This window comes from Ctenopharyngodon idella, chromosome 2, assembly GCF_019924925.1.
Source record: "Ctenopharyngodon idella isolate HZGC_01 chromosome 2, HZGC01, whole genome shotgun sequence".
NCBI classification, from domain to species: domain Eukaryota; kingdom Metazoa; phylum Chordata; class Actinopteri; order Cypriniformes; family Xenocyprididae; genus Ctenopharyngodon; species Ctenopharyngodon idella.
In genome coordinates this window covers 6,566,223-6,582,890 of record NC_067221.1, presented here as the reverse complement: position 1 = coordinate 6,582,890, position 16,668 = coordinate 6,566,223, and the positions used below count along the sequence as shown (strand labels likewise).

The 16,668-nt window shown below is 35.9% G+C and overlaps 1 long non-coding RNA gene across 1 annotated transcript; it reads right to left on the bottom strand.

Moving 5' to 3' along the window:
- Positions 1 to 5,944: 5,944 nt before the first annotated feature.
- On the bottom strand, positions 5,945 to 16,421 carry LOC127505990 (uncharacterized). Its single transcript, XR_007927865.1, has 3 exons — positions 14,906 to 16,421; positions 8,764 to 8,821; positions 5,945 to 6,336 (listed from the first exon to the last, which is right to left on the bottom strand). It is a non-coding gene; the product is annotated as an uncharacterized LOC127505990 (long non-coding RNA).
- Positions 16,422 to 16,668: the final 247 nt, after the last annotated feature.

Genomic DNA, 16,668 nt, shown 5'->3' with positions numbered 1-16,668 from the left:
CAGTTCTCACACGTGCATTCTTTCAATGTAGATGGACATTGTAATAAATTATTCTGATAGTGTTCCATGCATTAATATTTAGCGTCAGACATAGTCCAATTCTTGAGCGAACGACTCTTATGTTAGTGCATTAAAAACATACAGTGTGACCAGAATCCAATTCCCAAGGCAATGACGCAGGTTATTTTGAACCAAGCACACGAATCGCAACTAGTTCAGTCATGTGTGACTCTATGTACCAAGCAGTGTTACTGTTAACTAAAACAAAAAATATTAAAAATCATTTTCATTCATTTAAAGCTGCAGTCCATAATTTTACCTCTTTGTCGCCATCTCTGCTCGAAACCTGCAATTGCAGTTGTTTGCGGAATTATCATCTGTACATGAGTTGTGCCTCAGCACGGCTCTTCAGCGCGGATGAGTCTAATGTTTGCTGTCAATCACCACATCGGTGTGGATACTGTACTTCGGAATCACAGACTGTAGTCTTGGAAGTATAACCAAAATGTCATCTGAACAAGTAAGTAACATGTCTGCCGCTTTTGTTCTGACCAACTGAGGAAAAAAAAGCATTACAGTAATCGTGCAAATTATTATTGTTATACTTTGTTCTCAAATTGTGTTATGTTAACAACATCAGCATTGCGTGACTATGTGTATTTAGTGTATTAGCGTTACCTGTAGATGTACATTCCAATCACTAACGTTAATTTGTCATACCATACAATCCGCCATCAAAATGATAAGTTTAATTATTGCAGCTGCTGTGAGAAAAGGCTAGAAATGATCCGCCTCACACGCGTTATAGCCTACTAGCTGGGACTCGTTCTTTATGTAAACAGACGTGACCTAATGACGCAAAGACAGCGGCAACATGCTTGAATTTCCAGCGAAAACCCACCAGTAGCACCTGAATTATAAAACATTATTACAAGCTTACCGTTGTGAATCGGCTAAGGTAGTTTTGAACACTGGCTGGTAATGTACATGCTCAAAAATTTATTTTGGATAATTTTTAACCAAAAAAGTTATGGACAGCAGCTTTAAATAAAGCTAAAATTTAAATATTATATGAAAAACTTTTGTGAAAAACTTAAACTACCTTTCTAATTTCCATTTAAGTTGATGTACTAAAATTACTGAAACTAAAACTGAAATTAAAATAAATCTAAATATTTATTTAAAAAAAAAAAAAAAAGAAGAAAACTGAAATTATAAAATAAAAGTTAATTTAAAATATTAATAAATATTATAATAGTATACTAAAATAACTCAAAAAGATGCTGTACTTAAGGCTTAAGATATAAATCAGTGGTATTTTTAAAAAAATAAAGGAATGAAGGAAATACATGACCAAATTTTTTGTTCTTTGTTGTTTTACATATATTATTGATCCTAGCATTTGGCAATAAAATCACATTTCTGTTTTCCAAATATTTCTTTTTTAAAATGTTTTGGCACAATTTTCACAAGCGTTACATTTTCAAAACTCTTAGTACTAATATCACAACATTTCAGCATGTTTTCAATTGATGATGCTATTACTATGAAACTTTTCATTCTCTTTTCATTCAGTTTAATACATTTGTCTATTAATTAATCCAACTGAACTTAATGGTTAATCATGAATCATATAATTTCTATGGATACAGATTCTATAGATATAGTTTTTCTTTCTTTTTTTTCTTTTTTTTTTACTTTGTTTGCAATTTCCTATACGGGTAACCAAATGTAATGAACTCTTTATACATTATAAGTGAATTATCTTAGATGATAACCACAATGTTCAAAGTGTGTGTGTGTGTGTGTGTGTGTGTGTGTGTGTGTGTGTGTGTGTCAGAGATTTGCAATTTATAGCGCAGGATAGAGTACAATGGAGTACAAATAGAGTACAATAGAGTACAGTCAATGACAGATGGCATCAAATACAGCATTTTACATTACAGTATGTATGGTATGTGATACTGTAAACAGATTACCATGGTAGAGACTGCCACATTACTGTAAGTCACCCTTCATCTGAAAAGGTCAACTACAGTATAGATTCAGTCATATGGTACAGTGAGAACATTCACTGTATAGGCAGCAACCTCTGTTCTACACAAAACCTCATGACTGTTTCAGACTTCACCACACCTTTTGATAACACACTGAATAGATATTACAAACATTATGGATTTTATGTCAATTATGTAATTTAGGTAATGTAAGTGTATTTCCTAATGTGGCATCTGTAGCCTGTGTAGCTGTAATTATTTCAGTAACAAGCGTGATTTGAAATGTGTATCTTGCATTGTTTTCTATTGAATGAAATGATTGTTAAAAGTACTAAACTGAAAGAAGATCATACGTTTGTGTTTCGGTGATTAAACCAAATGTTCTCATTACATATGACAATGATCTTGTTTTTGAAACAATGATTATGTGGACTGAAAATCCATATGAAAGCATGAGATCAGGTTTTGAAAGAATGACTAGCTGTGTTACAAGTGTGAAGAGTTTTGAAAATGTAGAAAATAGTACATAAGTGAATAAAAAAAACTGTAATAGGGATGTTAAGGAATCAGAATCGTTAAAAGAAATCAAAATCAAAGCAAAAATTGCTAAATTACTTGCTATTCCTATCCCTGAACAGGTTATTCCTTTGACAAATAAGAAACTACAGGCATGGAAGTTTCATGGCTGAATGCATGATGGAGAATAAGAGTCGAGAATGCACACAGCTTTTGTGTTGCATTTGTTTTCTTTGCATCTCAAGGTTGCACTATTATGCCTGCACAAACACAGCTTCTCACCGTTAATTTCAGTGAGGGCTTCTTCAATAACTACTCCTTGGAGCAATTCCATGTCATCAAAGAGCACATCATCTGTTATTGTAATGAGTCTTGACTCTAACTCGGCTCTGAATCATTAGTGAATGGATCAACCGCTCTCATCAATGTGTTCGAGCCCCAGTGGGAATGTGAGCGTGATGAGGGCCCATCCAGCACACTGTGATTGATCATTATTTTAATCACTGCAGGCAGACGGTCACGGGTACGACGTCAACCCACCACATCATTACGGAAGAGAAAAACAATAAATGAAACACAGGTAGGAGGCATTATTTCGAATTAGCGTCTTTGTGGTTTCTCGGTCACAGTTAAGGGCTTCCCGCACCGTTCTCTAAGCACCACACTTGATGTTCTGGTCCTCCGACCTTAAACACATTCACAGCCAGTGACCACACACAAAGATGAGTCTGCTTTCTCGGTGCCAAGGTCGTCTGGGCAGTATCTTAGTTTGCTTACAGACACATTTTAAAGGATTCCTAGCTAGAAATATAAAACTAGAACATTTTAACACTTTAATAATGTCATAGGAAGCTCATTTAATGGTATTCGTTTTAAATAAAACAAATTTTTTTTTTTTTTTTTTTTCTGTGGTTATAATGAGCATTTAAGTCTGTCATTGACCTGTGTTTCTGCAACATGAATAGCAGCTCTCAAACTGCTATTTTGTGGGTTTCTCTGTCTTTTATGATGCCTGCAAGCACAAACAACACAGCTTGAGTAATCAAGTCAAAGGCTTTGAGATGAACTCTTCAAAAACATACTCCCACTTCTGTGTAGGAAAAAAGGTCACATTCGATCGCATTTCTGAATGTGTGCAGCCGAGTAAAAAAGAATGTGCTGGAAGTCTAAAAACATTAAAAGCTGGCTCACTCTCTCCGTCTCTGTGGTTGAAGTGGCATAACTCAATATACACCCCACATTCAGAGGTATTTTTTACAGATTAGCACCTAGATAGCCTCTGTTTTGATTTTTTGTTTTTTGTTTTTTTCAAGCCGGTGCACCTACATTGGTGACAGGATCTCAAGATAGTCCAGCAGATAGCACAGGGGCAATCTAAAAAATCAAGTGGACACTTTAGAGAGATTGTATCTAGAGAAAGCTATTGTTTCTCACTTATCAGATATTGGAAGAGTCTCAGGTTCGCAGGTGTCTATGAGGTTCTTATACAGAAAACTCATTTTGTTGATTTGATAAGATGAACTGCATTGACATTGTCCACAGAGAGATCTTACATAGCACTTTCATACAACAAAAATAATTGTCAAACACAAAACTGATATCTATTTTATCTATCTATCTATCTATCTATCTATAGGCTTTCAATAGAGATATGGGTAAAATGGGATACATCAACACCAGTGTTGGGCTCGTTACTCAAAAAATGTAATTTATTACTCGTTACTAGTTACTCCTTTCAAAAGCAATATTATTACTTTACTTATTACTTTCTGGCAACAGTAATTAGTTACACGACTAGTTATATTACTTTTCCTTCACGCCCCAGAGTAGTTGTCTCCTATGGAAGCCCTTTTCGGCCATTAAATAAAAAGATAAAAACAGTAATTGTGACTTTTTATCTTGCAATTCTGACTTTTTTTTCTCACAATTGCGAGTTATAAAGTCACAATTCTGAGATATAAACTCGTAATTGTGTGATATAAAGTCAGAATTGCGAGATATAAACTCGTAATTGCGTGATATAAAGTCACAATTCTGATATAAACTCGCAATTGTGTGATATAAAGTCACAATTCTGAGATATAAACTCGCAATTGTGTGATATAAAGTCAGAATTGCGAGATATAAACTCGTAAGTGCGTGATATAAAGTCACAATTCTGATATAAACTCGCAATTGTGTGATATAAAGAGAATTGCAAGATATAAACTCGTAATTGCATGATATAAAGTAACAATTCTGAGATATAAACTCGCAATTGCGTGATATAAAGTAACAATTCTGAGATGTAAACTCGCAATTGCGAGTTATAAAGTAACAATTCTGAGATGTAAACTCGCAATTGGGTGATATAAAGTAACAATTCTGAAATATAAACTCGCAATTGTGAGTTATAAAGTAACAATTCTGAGATATAAACTCGCAATTGCGTGAAATAAAGTAACAATTCTGAAATATAAACTCGCAATTGTGAGTTATAAAGTAACAATTCTGAGATATAAACTCACAATTGGGTGATATAAAGTAACAATTCTGAGATATAAACTCGCAATTGGGTGATATAAAGTAACAATTCTAAGATGTAAACTCGCAATTGCGTGATATAAAGTCACAATTCTGAAATATAAACTCGCAATTGCGTGATATAAAGTCAGAACTGCGAGATATAGTTTTACACAATTGTGTGAAAAAAAGTCAGAATTGCAAGAAAAAAAGTCAGAATTGTGACTTTATATCACCCAATTGCGAGTTTATATCTCAGAATTGTTACTTTATAGCACACAATTGCGAGTTTATATCTCAGAATTGTGACTTTATATCACCCAATTGCGAGTTTATATCTCAGAATTGTTACTTTATAGCACACAATTGCGAGTTTATATCTCAGAATTGTTACTTTATATCATGCAATTGTGAGTTTATATCTCAGAATTGTTACTTTATATCACGCAATTGCGAGTTTATATTTCAGAATTGTTACTTTATAGCACGCAATTGCGAGTTTACATCTTAGAATTGTTACTTTATAACTCACAATTGCGAGTTTATATTTCAGAATTGTTACTTTATATCACGCAATTGCGAGTTTATATCTCAGAATTGTTACTTTATATCACGCAATTGCGAGTTTATATCTCAGAATTGTTACTTTATATCACGCAATTGCGAGTTTATATCTCAGAATTGTTACTTTATATCACGCAATTGCGAGTTTATATTTCAGAATTGTTACTTTATAGCACGCAATTGCGAGTTTATATCTCAGAATTCTGACTTTTTTTCTCACATTTATGAGTTATAAACTCTGAATTGCGAGAAAAAAAGAGATATATCGCAATTACATTTTTTATTTTTTTATTTAGTGGCGGAAACAGGCTTCCATAGTCCCCATAAAATTCTTCTAAAATGTTATTAACAACATATTTCTGCCTCATCATTTGACCAAAATCCACATTGGATCGCAGTCAGAAGTTATTACAAACACTCAATGGTGAATGATAGTGACTTTTAAGTAAAAGTGTTATATTAATCTCATTAATTCTCATGCGTTGCCTATATATGATTAGATTTCATGATGTATTTTATCAAAAGAAACCACACAAGTTCATAATAAAATGTTTTTTTTTTAATTATAGTAATATAATTGATATCTGGATCAGAGGGATGTGGGAGAGCAAGCCATGTAATGCCAGAGTAAAGTAAAGCGTGGTGTTCAGATCATCTTTTCTCCTGACAAAATCAATGTAATGGCAATAATTCCATCTGCTGAATGTAAGCTTTTCCATATTCCAAGCTTGCCTGCTGTACTGGTGACTTCATGTGCCTGTGTGAGACATGAAAATTATGAAAATAAATCTAGGAATTATTGGATTATTGGATTTCAAATCAGTAGGGGTTGAGGCATCAAAAGTAACTAAGTAACGAGCTGTTTTATGGATGGTAACTGTAATATTATTACAGAAAATCTTATTAGTAATTAGTTACACTACTAGTTACTGCAAAAAGTAATATTATTACTGTAACTAGTTACTAGTAATCTAGTAATCACAAATCTAGTTTTTGTTTTCTCATTTTGGAATACAGAGCGCAAATTGATGTAAAAAATTGAAAACATTTTAGCATAATGTTGCATCATGAAAAAATTTTGTATATACACATACATACATACATACAGATAGATAGATAGATAGATAGATAGATAGATAGATAGATCAGTTTTGTAGATAGAAAGATAGATGGGATTCATTATGTTAATAAATAATTCAATATCACATAATAAACGAAGAAGCTCTGTTGCGATAGGAAATGGAGGATTGAGTTGTATGTCTGTTGTTGGAGGCTACTTTGCTTTTCTGTATAATGGATTTATTACTTGTGCTGGTGGATAAACCGAAGGCTTTGGGTTGCCAAGCAACAGCGGTCATGTGATAAATAAACGGTGCTTCCTTCTGTAAAGGATCAGATTATTCTCCCTCAGTGTATTGTCGAAGGGAAAGAATAACTAGGGATGAGCTACAGGGCAGAAGTTGGAAAGATAATGCATTTACAAAAGTCTTTTAACTTCATGTAAATTGACACAATGTGCAACTGGGTTCTGGTGGCAATTTAACTGCCTTGCATTACAGTCAATGACCACATTTAAGATGCGTAATTAATAACTCAAGTGTCATAACTGAACTCACAGCACAGAGGACTTTATCACCATACCAAGCCAAATGGATTGGCTCAATTATCTGAACGGGGAACAGGGACCATAAAGCAGACAGCTTGAGATGTTAAATGAAAGCTGTGAGTCTGTTTCTGAATAATTCAATAGGAATTTCTCTTGAATTATCAATAATTGCACACCACCGATACGCCTTTGAGAGGTCATTACAAAGCGCTGGGTGAAACTTCGGTTTAATATGCCAGCTTTGTGCATGTCTTTTGTTTTTCCTCTAATATTCCATGTCTCGTGAGGCAATATTTTGTACAATTAAGAAGAGTAATTATTTTTCACCAGCACAGAGAACTGAATCATTTTCACTGGAATATTATTAATCATAATTCCAGTCCTGACCCAGCCTCTGAGCTGTGAAATTGTATTTCTACTTTACCAAACAACAATAATGGATAGGAGGGAAAAAAAGAGAGGAGAAAGAGTAAATTGTACAGCATGGTCCAAATCAACGGATAATAATTACAGCGGCGTGCAGACATTGTGTCTGCAAAGGCTGTACTCAGCCGAAGTCATTTTCAATTAATCTAGACGAAAGCCATTGTGTGAAGCAACTCATGGAATTCTCTGAACTTCACAATGCCTAATAGCACACTCTCTCTGACACTCGGCTGTGCTGAAACTCTGGAAGAGAATTGCATTTATTAAGCCAAACGCTATGAGATGCTCACACACGCTCGCTCTCGCTCTCTCACTAATCTGTTTGAGTGTTGAAATGAAATCGAAAAATATAAATACTGAAATAAGGACTGCAGTCAAACTCACACAGAATACCTACGGGAAATTCTACTGGATTCTAGGGGTTCAAATGTTTCAGTGCAAGAGATGATGCAATCACTGTGGTGGTGGCCATGATGATGAAATAGGCATAAACAATATACCAAACAGACATATCAAGTACAGTCTTGATGGATCTTTCTCTGCATTGCAGCAGTTAAGAAGAAGAAAAAAGTTTCTTTTACCAGTATGTTCCTTTCTGCTCTGAAGGCTTTATTTCACATATTATGTTGTATTTCAGATGCCAGAGATAGGATTAAAGAAATGTTCTATGCTGTCTCGGATCGGTCTAAGAAATATGGATGCACAATTTTTAATTTAAGGTTTAATTTAAGGTGAAATGTGCCTTAAAAACATCTCTTAGGATTTAACTGGAACCTCAGTGTGTTGAGAGAGAAAGAGTGATGCAGAGAAATAACCCAGAGAGCTCAGACCAAACCCAATAATAAAAATAAAAACTGGCCTTTTGCAGGAACAGATTGTAGCTGTCTGTCTAACAATGGGCCACAGAGGTCTGTGGAGACATCACATCTAAGCTCAGGTTGAGGTATAGCTTGTTGGATTAGCTCCCCTTAGCAAACAACCACATGGAGCCAGGCTTAGAGTTAGAATACAGGGAGCTCAAAATGACACTGTGTGCTAAAGGTCCAACTAAACCTTATTTACTTTTCCCTCTCTGTGTGTGATCAATAATTTTTCCTATTAATGGTTTATTTGATGCAAACTACTGGTGCCAAACTAGGAGGTCTATAATACCTGTAAACAGGGGTGTTTCCTTCGACGAGGCAAGGGAGGCAGTGTCTCCGCAAAAAAACTGAATGAGAAAATAATCGATATTACAAACATAAAACAACACAAATATTACAAAATGTGACAGTAATAGTTGTTTTTATAAAGTAACACTGTACAACAGCAACACCTGCTGCAGGTAAGGTTACAGCGTCTCTCTTGCCTCCCCTGAGCCTATTGACTTATAACAGATCCCCTAAAAAGCGTGTGCTGGGTTTAGTGGGGGGTAATTGACAATGAATGGGGGAAAATCACACGAGAGGAGGCAATGCCTCCATGGCGCTATGATTGGGTATGATCGGTTATGATTGTTTATGCGATAAATCCCGCCTCTTGTTTCGATGCGCATTCTCTAACCGGCCTGAATGAAGACAATGATGGTGTTATTGGGAAGACTAATTAAAAAGTAAGTAAACAACGCAGCCATTTAGATATCACCGCTTTCTGTCACATCAAAATCAAACTTGAATTGGCCTGAAAACATGATGACTGTGGGGGGTTTTAGTGAGCAATCAGCTTGGTGAAATTAAAGGTACATCTTCGTGTCTGTCTGTGACCAGTGCGTACCAACTTGATGACTGCTGAAAATAAGTTGACTATTAAAAAGAAAAGCTGAACATTAGTTCACAAATGTGACCCTGGACCACAAAACCATTCATAAGTCGCATGGGTATATTTGTAGCAATAGCCAACAATACATTATTTGGGTCAAAATTATCGATTTTTCTTTTATGCCAAAAATCATTAGGATATTAAGTAAAGATCATGTTCCATGAAGATATTTTATAAATTTCCTACAGTAAATATATCAAAAATGTATTTTTGTGAGTGGATATGCATTGCTAAGGACTTCATTTGGACAACTTTAAAGGCGATTTTCTCAATATTTTGATTTTTTTGCACCCTCAGATTCCAGATTTTCAAATATTGTCCTATCCTAACAAACCATACATTAAAGGAAAGCTTATTTATTCAGCTTTCAGATCATGTGTAAATCTCAATTTCAAAAAATTGACCCTTATGACTGGTTCCAGGGTCACAAATAATGTTTAAATTGTTAGTGCCTTTAGTTATTATTTTGGAATAAATTAAAAAATCCCTAAAACACTAACTTGATGAAATTTATACTTGGTTTTAATAAATAGATAGTTAGTAATAACATAGTGTAAAAATACAAATTGTATTTGGTCAGTAATGTTTATGTAACCAGGAAAATTAAGTGTAACAGAGACATACATTTACATTTGATATATAATTTTTTTTTTGGACTCACAAGCAGTTACTTGACTGGCAATATAATATGTGATAGTGTTTAAAATAAATGTATAAAATAATATAAATATTTCACATCCAATTAAAAATGTCTAAAAATGAATTGGGCACTAATAAAACATCCACAATAAAATATTATATTTTTATATTTGGCCATGCAGGGCCATGCATGCTAGCCACACATTGATTCACAGTGACAAAGCAAACATACATCATATATTCTCACGAGGTCAACTTTATGCAAATGAGCAGAGACAGGACACGGCAACGACCAATGGAAATGCAGATGGTTCCGTGGCAGTAAAAACGCCCACTTGAAACCAACAGCTCAGCGACCTCCAACATTTTAATCACTGTCAGTGTGAACGCCCCCTTAAGTTCCTTGAAAAACAAACAAATTAGCATTATCATAATATAAAGACAAGTCTGAACACGCTCTTTTTCTTCCTGCCTCCGTTGCTGTATTGTCTGCAAAATTGCCCTGTTGTACTTGTTGGGTTTGCTGAGTTTTTGGCTGCATTTTAAGCATTTCAGTGGTTGCGAGGTAATCTGCGTTGACACCGCAGTGATTTAAAGCTTATTTGCAGAAGATTTCAACAGAATTCCTGGCACTGTAAAACATCCATAATTCAGTGAACTCTTCCCTCTTGGTCTCATGGGATACAAAACCTGGCTAGTGGCCTTGTGGAGAGAGAGCAAGAGAGAGGGAGATCGAGAGAACAGTTTGCTTTGCGGCAACTGATGCTAGCTGATAGCGTGCAGTGGAGAGTTCAGATATGGCTGCTGAAATGTGCTTTGGAAATGTGCCTCATTAACATCAAAGGTTAATTCCCTTAAAACAACACGCTCTCCCTGTGTTATTTTCAGGGAAATGCAAATTCGCGCTCTCTCTATCTCTGCGAAGCCATGAAATCCGTTAACCAGGTACGGCGCGACCGAACTACAACTATAATCTCTTTTAATCTGTATGGAACAGATTATGTATCCAGCACATGAACAAATACCACTGAATGATTCATCTCATCGTTTTCATCTATGACAGGACTCCCTTTCATGTTTGCTCATCCTCTAAACTGGATTTCCGTAGGGCTGTCCCATTCCGATTTCAGAACCTGCAATCTACCATGAAACCTTCCAAATTCCGGCCCTCAAACTTATTGAAGTTCCGATTAATTTAGGACTTACATAAAGGTTACGTAAAGTGATGAATAATGAATGGTGCATAACACCACACTGTCATTAAAAACTTCATATTTTATTAAGGACGGGGAGAGAAGCTCTGCAGATACAATTCATGTACCTCTCTAATTATCCTTGCAAATGACTTCGGGGACTAGGCCTAAATAAGAGACTGCAGAAGACAGCACCACTGCATATCATACAGCTGCCACTGTCATTTTCCCTTTCATGTGCACTAGCCAAGGTCAGTCCCACTCACACGCTCACACGTTTGATGGTGTGTACGTTTTATAACCAGGCCAAACTTAGCAGTAAAAGAAGTGCTTATTACTTCAAGGCCTCTTTTTATAATTGATCTGAATGCAATTTTGATCGTGCGAGAGAGAAACCATCACATATCATTCATCTGGTCTTAGTGAATTCCCTGAATACTCCAAGCTGAAATCAAAGAGATTGTGCATAGTCACAGACCTTTTTTTTTTCTCTACACTCAAGTGAACGAATGAATAAGTTGCTGGCTAAAGAGCTTTCTCTGCGAGCGAAGCACTTCAAAAATAATTTGAATATCGCTCTTATGACGTGTGCGCGCACCTTATTGAAGCGAAATCGATTTGGCCATCTGACCCCTCCTCCTCCGTCTTCAAGGGTCCAGACGCTCGTCGTATTACGATGGGGGCCTGTGTTGCCGAAGACCAGGCTATAGAACACGTGGGCCGCAAAAGATGAGCCATCATTTTAATGTGAGATCTGTGCATCCATTCCATGTCAAAGATGAGCAGGCGCAAATTTCAAAATAATCGATATTACAAAAATAAAACAACACAAATATTACAAAATGTGACATTAAAAAGTGTAAAAGTCGTTCTTATAAAGTAACACTGTACAACAGCGACACCTGCTGCAGGTAAGGTTACAGCGTCTCTCTTGCCTCCCCTGAGCCTATTGACTTATAACAGATCCCCTAAAAAGCGTGTGCTGGGTTTAGTGGGGGGTAATTGACAATGAATGGGGGAAAATTACGCGAGAGGAGGCAATGCCTCCATGGCGCTATGACTGGGTATGATCGGTTATGATTGTTAATGCGATAAATCCCGCCTCTTGTTTTCGATGCGCATTCTCTAACCGGCCTGAATGATGACAATGATGGCGTTAATGGGAAGACTAATTAAAAAGTAAGTAAACAACACAGCCATTTAGATATCACCGCTTTCTGTCACGTCAAAATCAAACTTGAAATGGCCTGAAAACATGATGACTGTGGGGGTTTTAGTGAGCAATCAGCTTGGTGAAATTAAAGGTACATCTTCGTGTCTGTCTGTGACCAGTGCGTACCTGATGACTGCTGAAAATAAGTTGACTATTCAAAAGAAAAGCTGAACATTAGTTTAGTACACTCACATGCTCACGTTTGATGGTGTGTACGTTTCATAACGAGGCCAAAGTGAGAAGTAAAAAAAGTGCTTATCACTTCAAGGCCTCTTTTTATAATTGATCTGAATGCAATTTCGATCGTGCGAGAGAGAAACCATCAAATATCATTCATCTGGTCTTAGTGAATTCCCCGAATCCTCCAAGCTGAAATCAAAGAGATTGTGCATAGTCACAGACCTTTTTTTTCTCCACACTCACGTGTGAGTTGCTGGCTAAAGAGCTTTCTCTGTGAGCGAAGCACTTCAAAAATAATTTGAATATCGCTCTTATGACATGTGTGCGCGCACCTCATTGAAGCGAAATCGATTTGGCCATCTGACCCCTCCTCCTCCGTCTTCAAGGGCCCAGACGCTCGTCGTATTATGATGGGGGCCTGTGTTGCCGAAGACGGGCTATAGAACACGTGGGCCGCAAAAGATGAGCCATCATTTTAATGTGACATCTGTGCATCCATTCCATGTCAGGGATGAGCAGGCGCAAATTCCCAGGTAGACAAACGCTTCCGCCTTGGCTCCATTTCAATGACAGCGATGATATCTGAGAGGATAATGGCGAGTGTCAGACTGGGAAATAGACTGGAATAATTGATACTGTGAGGGTGTTATTCCAGCAGTCAGAGTTAAGAGACGATTGGCAGCGAGCCTAAGAGCGGAGAAGACTCCCTGAAGCCGCTGGGCTCTCTGAAACTAACCGTTCTGGAATTGAGACTAGTGATGATGTGAACAATAACCTGCGCTCCTCTGAGGAAATGAAAAAAGACTCATAATGGAAGCCACTAAACTCTGCCTGCACAGATATACCCATTCATTACAACTGAGGAAATCATTAAGCTTTTATTGGAGTATTATGGGACAAGCTTGTGAACATTTTTTGCCACTGTACAAAATTTCCTTTCACTATGGTACTAATGAGTGTGTGGTGAATCTTCTCACTCTCATTATGAAGTCTGCAAATTCATCCCTCGACGCCAACAAACTGCCATCAACATTCTGAAGGCTTCGAGCGAACTACTTTACCGTATCACTCCTGCTCACTCCACTGAATTTAACCTAGACTTGCAAAAATAAATTACATGAGGAGATTCACTGGCATTAAACTGGATATTTAGAGAATTGATGCTTTAATCCATAATTCCACTATAGTATTTAATGTAATATTGTACTATAATTCACTTTAAAAAGGCTGTGTAATCCTTGACATTTCAAGGTTGGATTTTTATATATATATATATATATATATATATATATATATATAATGAATTACAAAAGGAAGATCAGTTATCATGAAATGGAAGCTGCAGTCGTCTCAATATATATATTCTATAAGTTGTAGTTCTTCCATACTGTGATGTATATGCCAGTGAAACAGCTCCGCAAATGAGAAAATAATGAAGGGCCGGATTTTGTCCATTGGGAATTGGTTGGATCATTGTATTAATGTTGTTTGCTAATTGCTAACTGAGTGGCAGTTTGCTGAAGGAGAGAGATTATTGTCCCGTCTGTGCACAATGTTGTTGTAAAGGGTTAAATGTCAAGGTTAAAAGTTAATGTTTTTTATTAAAGATTACGAGTGCACGTTTTAAAAAAATAATGATGTGCACGGATAACTACTGTTAATCTTATCTGGTGTTTTTAACATGCTTTAAGACAAACCATGTGCGAATTCATAAGTCAACACCATTGCTGAGTATTTTCTCTTTAAAACTGCAGTGCAAGAAACCAAAGACAGTCTCAAACCTGTGGTTTGAATTCGCTGGTGTTTTTTACGTCACAAACTACCTCATAACCAATCACGTGAAGGTGCCTGCTAGCTTTAGCATATCATTAACTGACCGCGCAAGGGAGTCTCAAAAGAAAGTTATCCCGGTATATTTTTCTGCTGATATGAAAAATCGTGTAGATTTAGCAAATGGCATGTGTATGATGTATATTACGATGTTATGATAATTATCTAATTATCATATTCATAGATCCGTGTATATTAAATGAGGCAAGGGTGTTACATTCAAGCTATTTTAAGGCATTAAGAATTTTTTTCAGAGGAAAAAAACGTTTTAATATGTAATTTTGGTGATTAAAGATGAGTTTTAAGGGATAAAATTACTGACTACAGGGGGACTTTAACTGGTCAGGTATTAGTCAGAAAGCAGTTAGCACAACAAAAGCTTTCGAGTTTCCTTCAAAGAATAGTTCACCCAAAAATGAAATTTCTGTAATGATTTACTCACCTTCATGTTGTCCCAAACCTGTTTGACTTTCCTTTTTTTTTATGTTTTTTCTTTATCAATGACAGCCAGTGGGATCCATTGTTGCTTGTTGCCCTGAGTTCTTCAAAATATCTTCTTTGTTACTCATACATGTTTGGAACAACATTTTAGGATGATCGATCTCTTCAAAGGTGCACTACGGAACATTGGCCTCTCTACCGCCATCTGTGGTTAAAACACGAAATTGCAAGTAACACTAAAGTTTGGGGTGGGTAAGGTTTTTTTTTAATGTTTTTGAAAGTCTCTTTAGCTCACTGCATTTATTAGAACAAAAATACAGTAAAAAAAGCAGTGTTTTGGAATATTATTACAATTTATAATAACTGTTTTCTAAGATATTTTAATGGAATTAATTTCTGTGATAGCAAAGCTGAATTTTCAGCTTAATTTCTACAGTCTTCAGTGTCTATCTTTTTTCTAAAAAAAAAAAAAAAAAAAAAAAGAGAGAGAACCCTGCATGAAGCTCATTTTAAAGTGTCCACTTATGTGTATGTTATTTATAATAAGAACATTTATTCCATTTACATCTGATTAATAGCTACTGTCTATCACAATTTGCATTTTGTCATGATATATTGCTTTTTTTGCATAATGTTTCATCTGGAAATGTTCCAAAATGTAGGTGGACTCTATATACATAAAACAGATATTAGTCATTGTTTTCAAGAAAAGATGGAGAAATGCAGTAAAACTAAAAGGTTAAATGAAATCAGCTTAACCCAAGTCATGTTCTCAATATAAAAGTAAATATGCACACATTTCATTAACGTATAAACTAGATGTTTAACATCTGCCGATAGTTATGAAATAAGTACATATAAAATGGAAATAGATCCCAAATGTCTAAAAACCGACAGTGCCACGCTCTCCTGTTCCTGCAGTTATATTAAGAGCCCTGACTAATGATCTGTCCTTTATCTCAGCCATGCAAAGTATATCTTCTCTCGCCTTTTCCTTCGCACATCCTCTCTTTCCATTTCGTTCTCTCGTGCATCTGTCGACCAAAGGATTTGGTTTAGAGATTTCATTTCAAAACGCCATTTACACAAGCTCCAAATGAGTTGCAACAGTCTGCAAAAAAAATATCTAGATAAATCTACCACAGCACGTCACAACTTTCCTTCTGCCTTTTTGGGTGGATTTTTTGGTTAGCATGCTTTATTGCAAGCCTTTGAAGAGAATGTTAATGATCACAAAAACCTGTGGCAAAGAGCTCGGCGATGAATTCCTTTCCCTCTGATCAAAATTGGAAGAGCCTGACACTGAGTAAACCCGGCTGGAGTCCCAGTCGGTATGATCTATATTTCATTGTCTCAGTAACATCTGTAATTAATCACTCTTCTCAAAATGAATGCAGTCTGTCTTCTCTTCTTTTTTTTATCTAATGGGGTCAGCACTCTCATTTAAACGAAGGAAAATGGAGGGAAAAGAAAAAATACAGAGTGTGGATATGCCTCTCCGCAGATATTTTGATTGGTTTGGGATTGAGTGAAAAAGAAATGGAAACGGCATATTCTTAAGGTGGTAGGGCATAAGACTCTAATTACGCTCTCTTTGTAATTACATTGTTGCATCCAATATAAAACATAAAAAACGTTCTTTATTATTGTTATTATGTCTTATCATGCAGAAACACTGCATAGCTTCAGGTTGCTTATACAAACATTAAGATAGCAAGACTATTTCTGTCATTTTGACATGAGACTGAAAAACAATAATTAAAG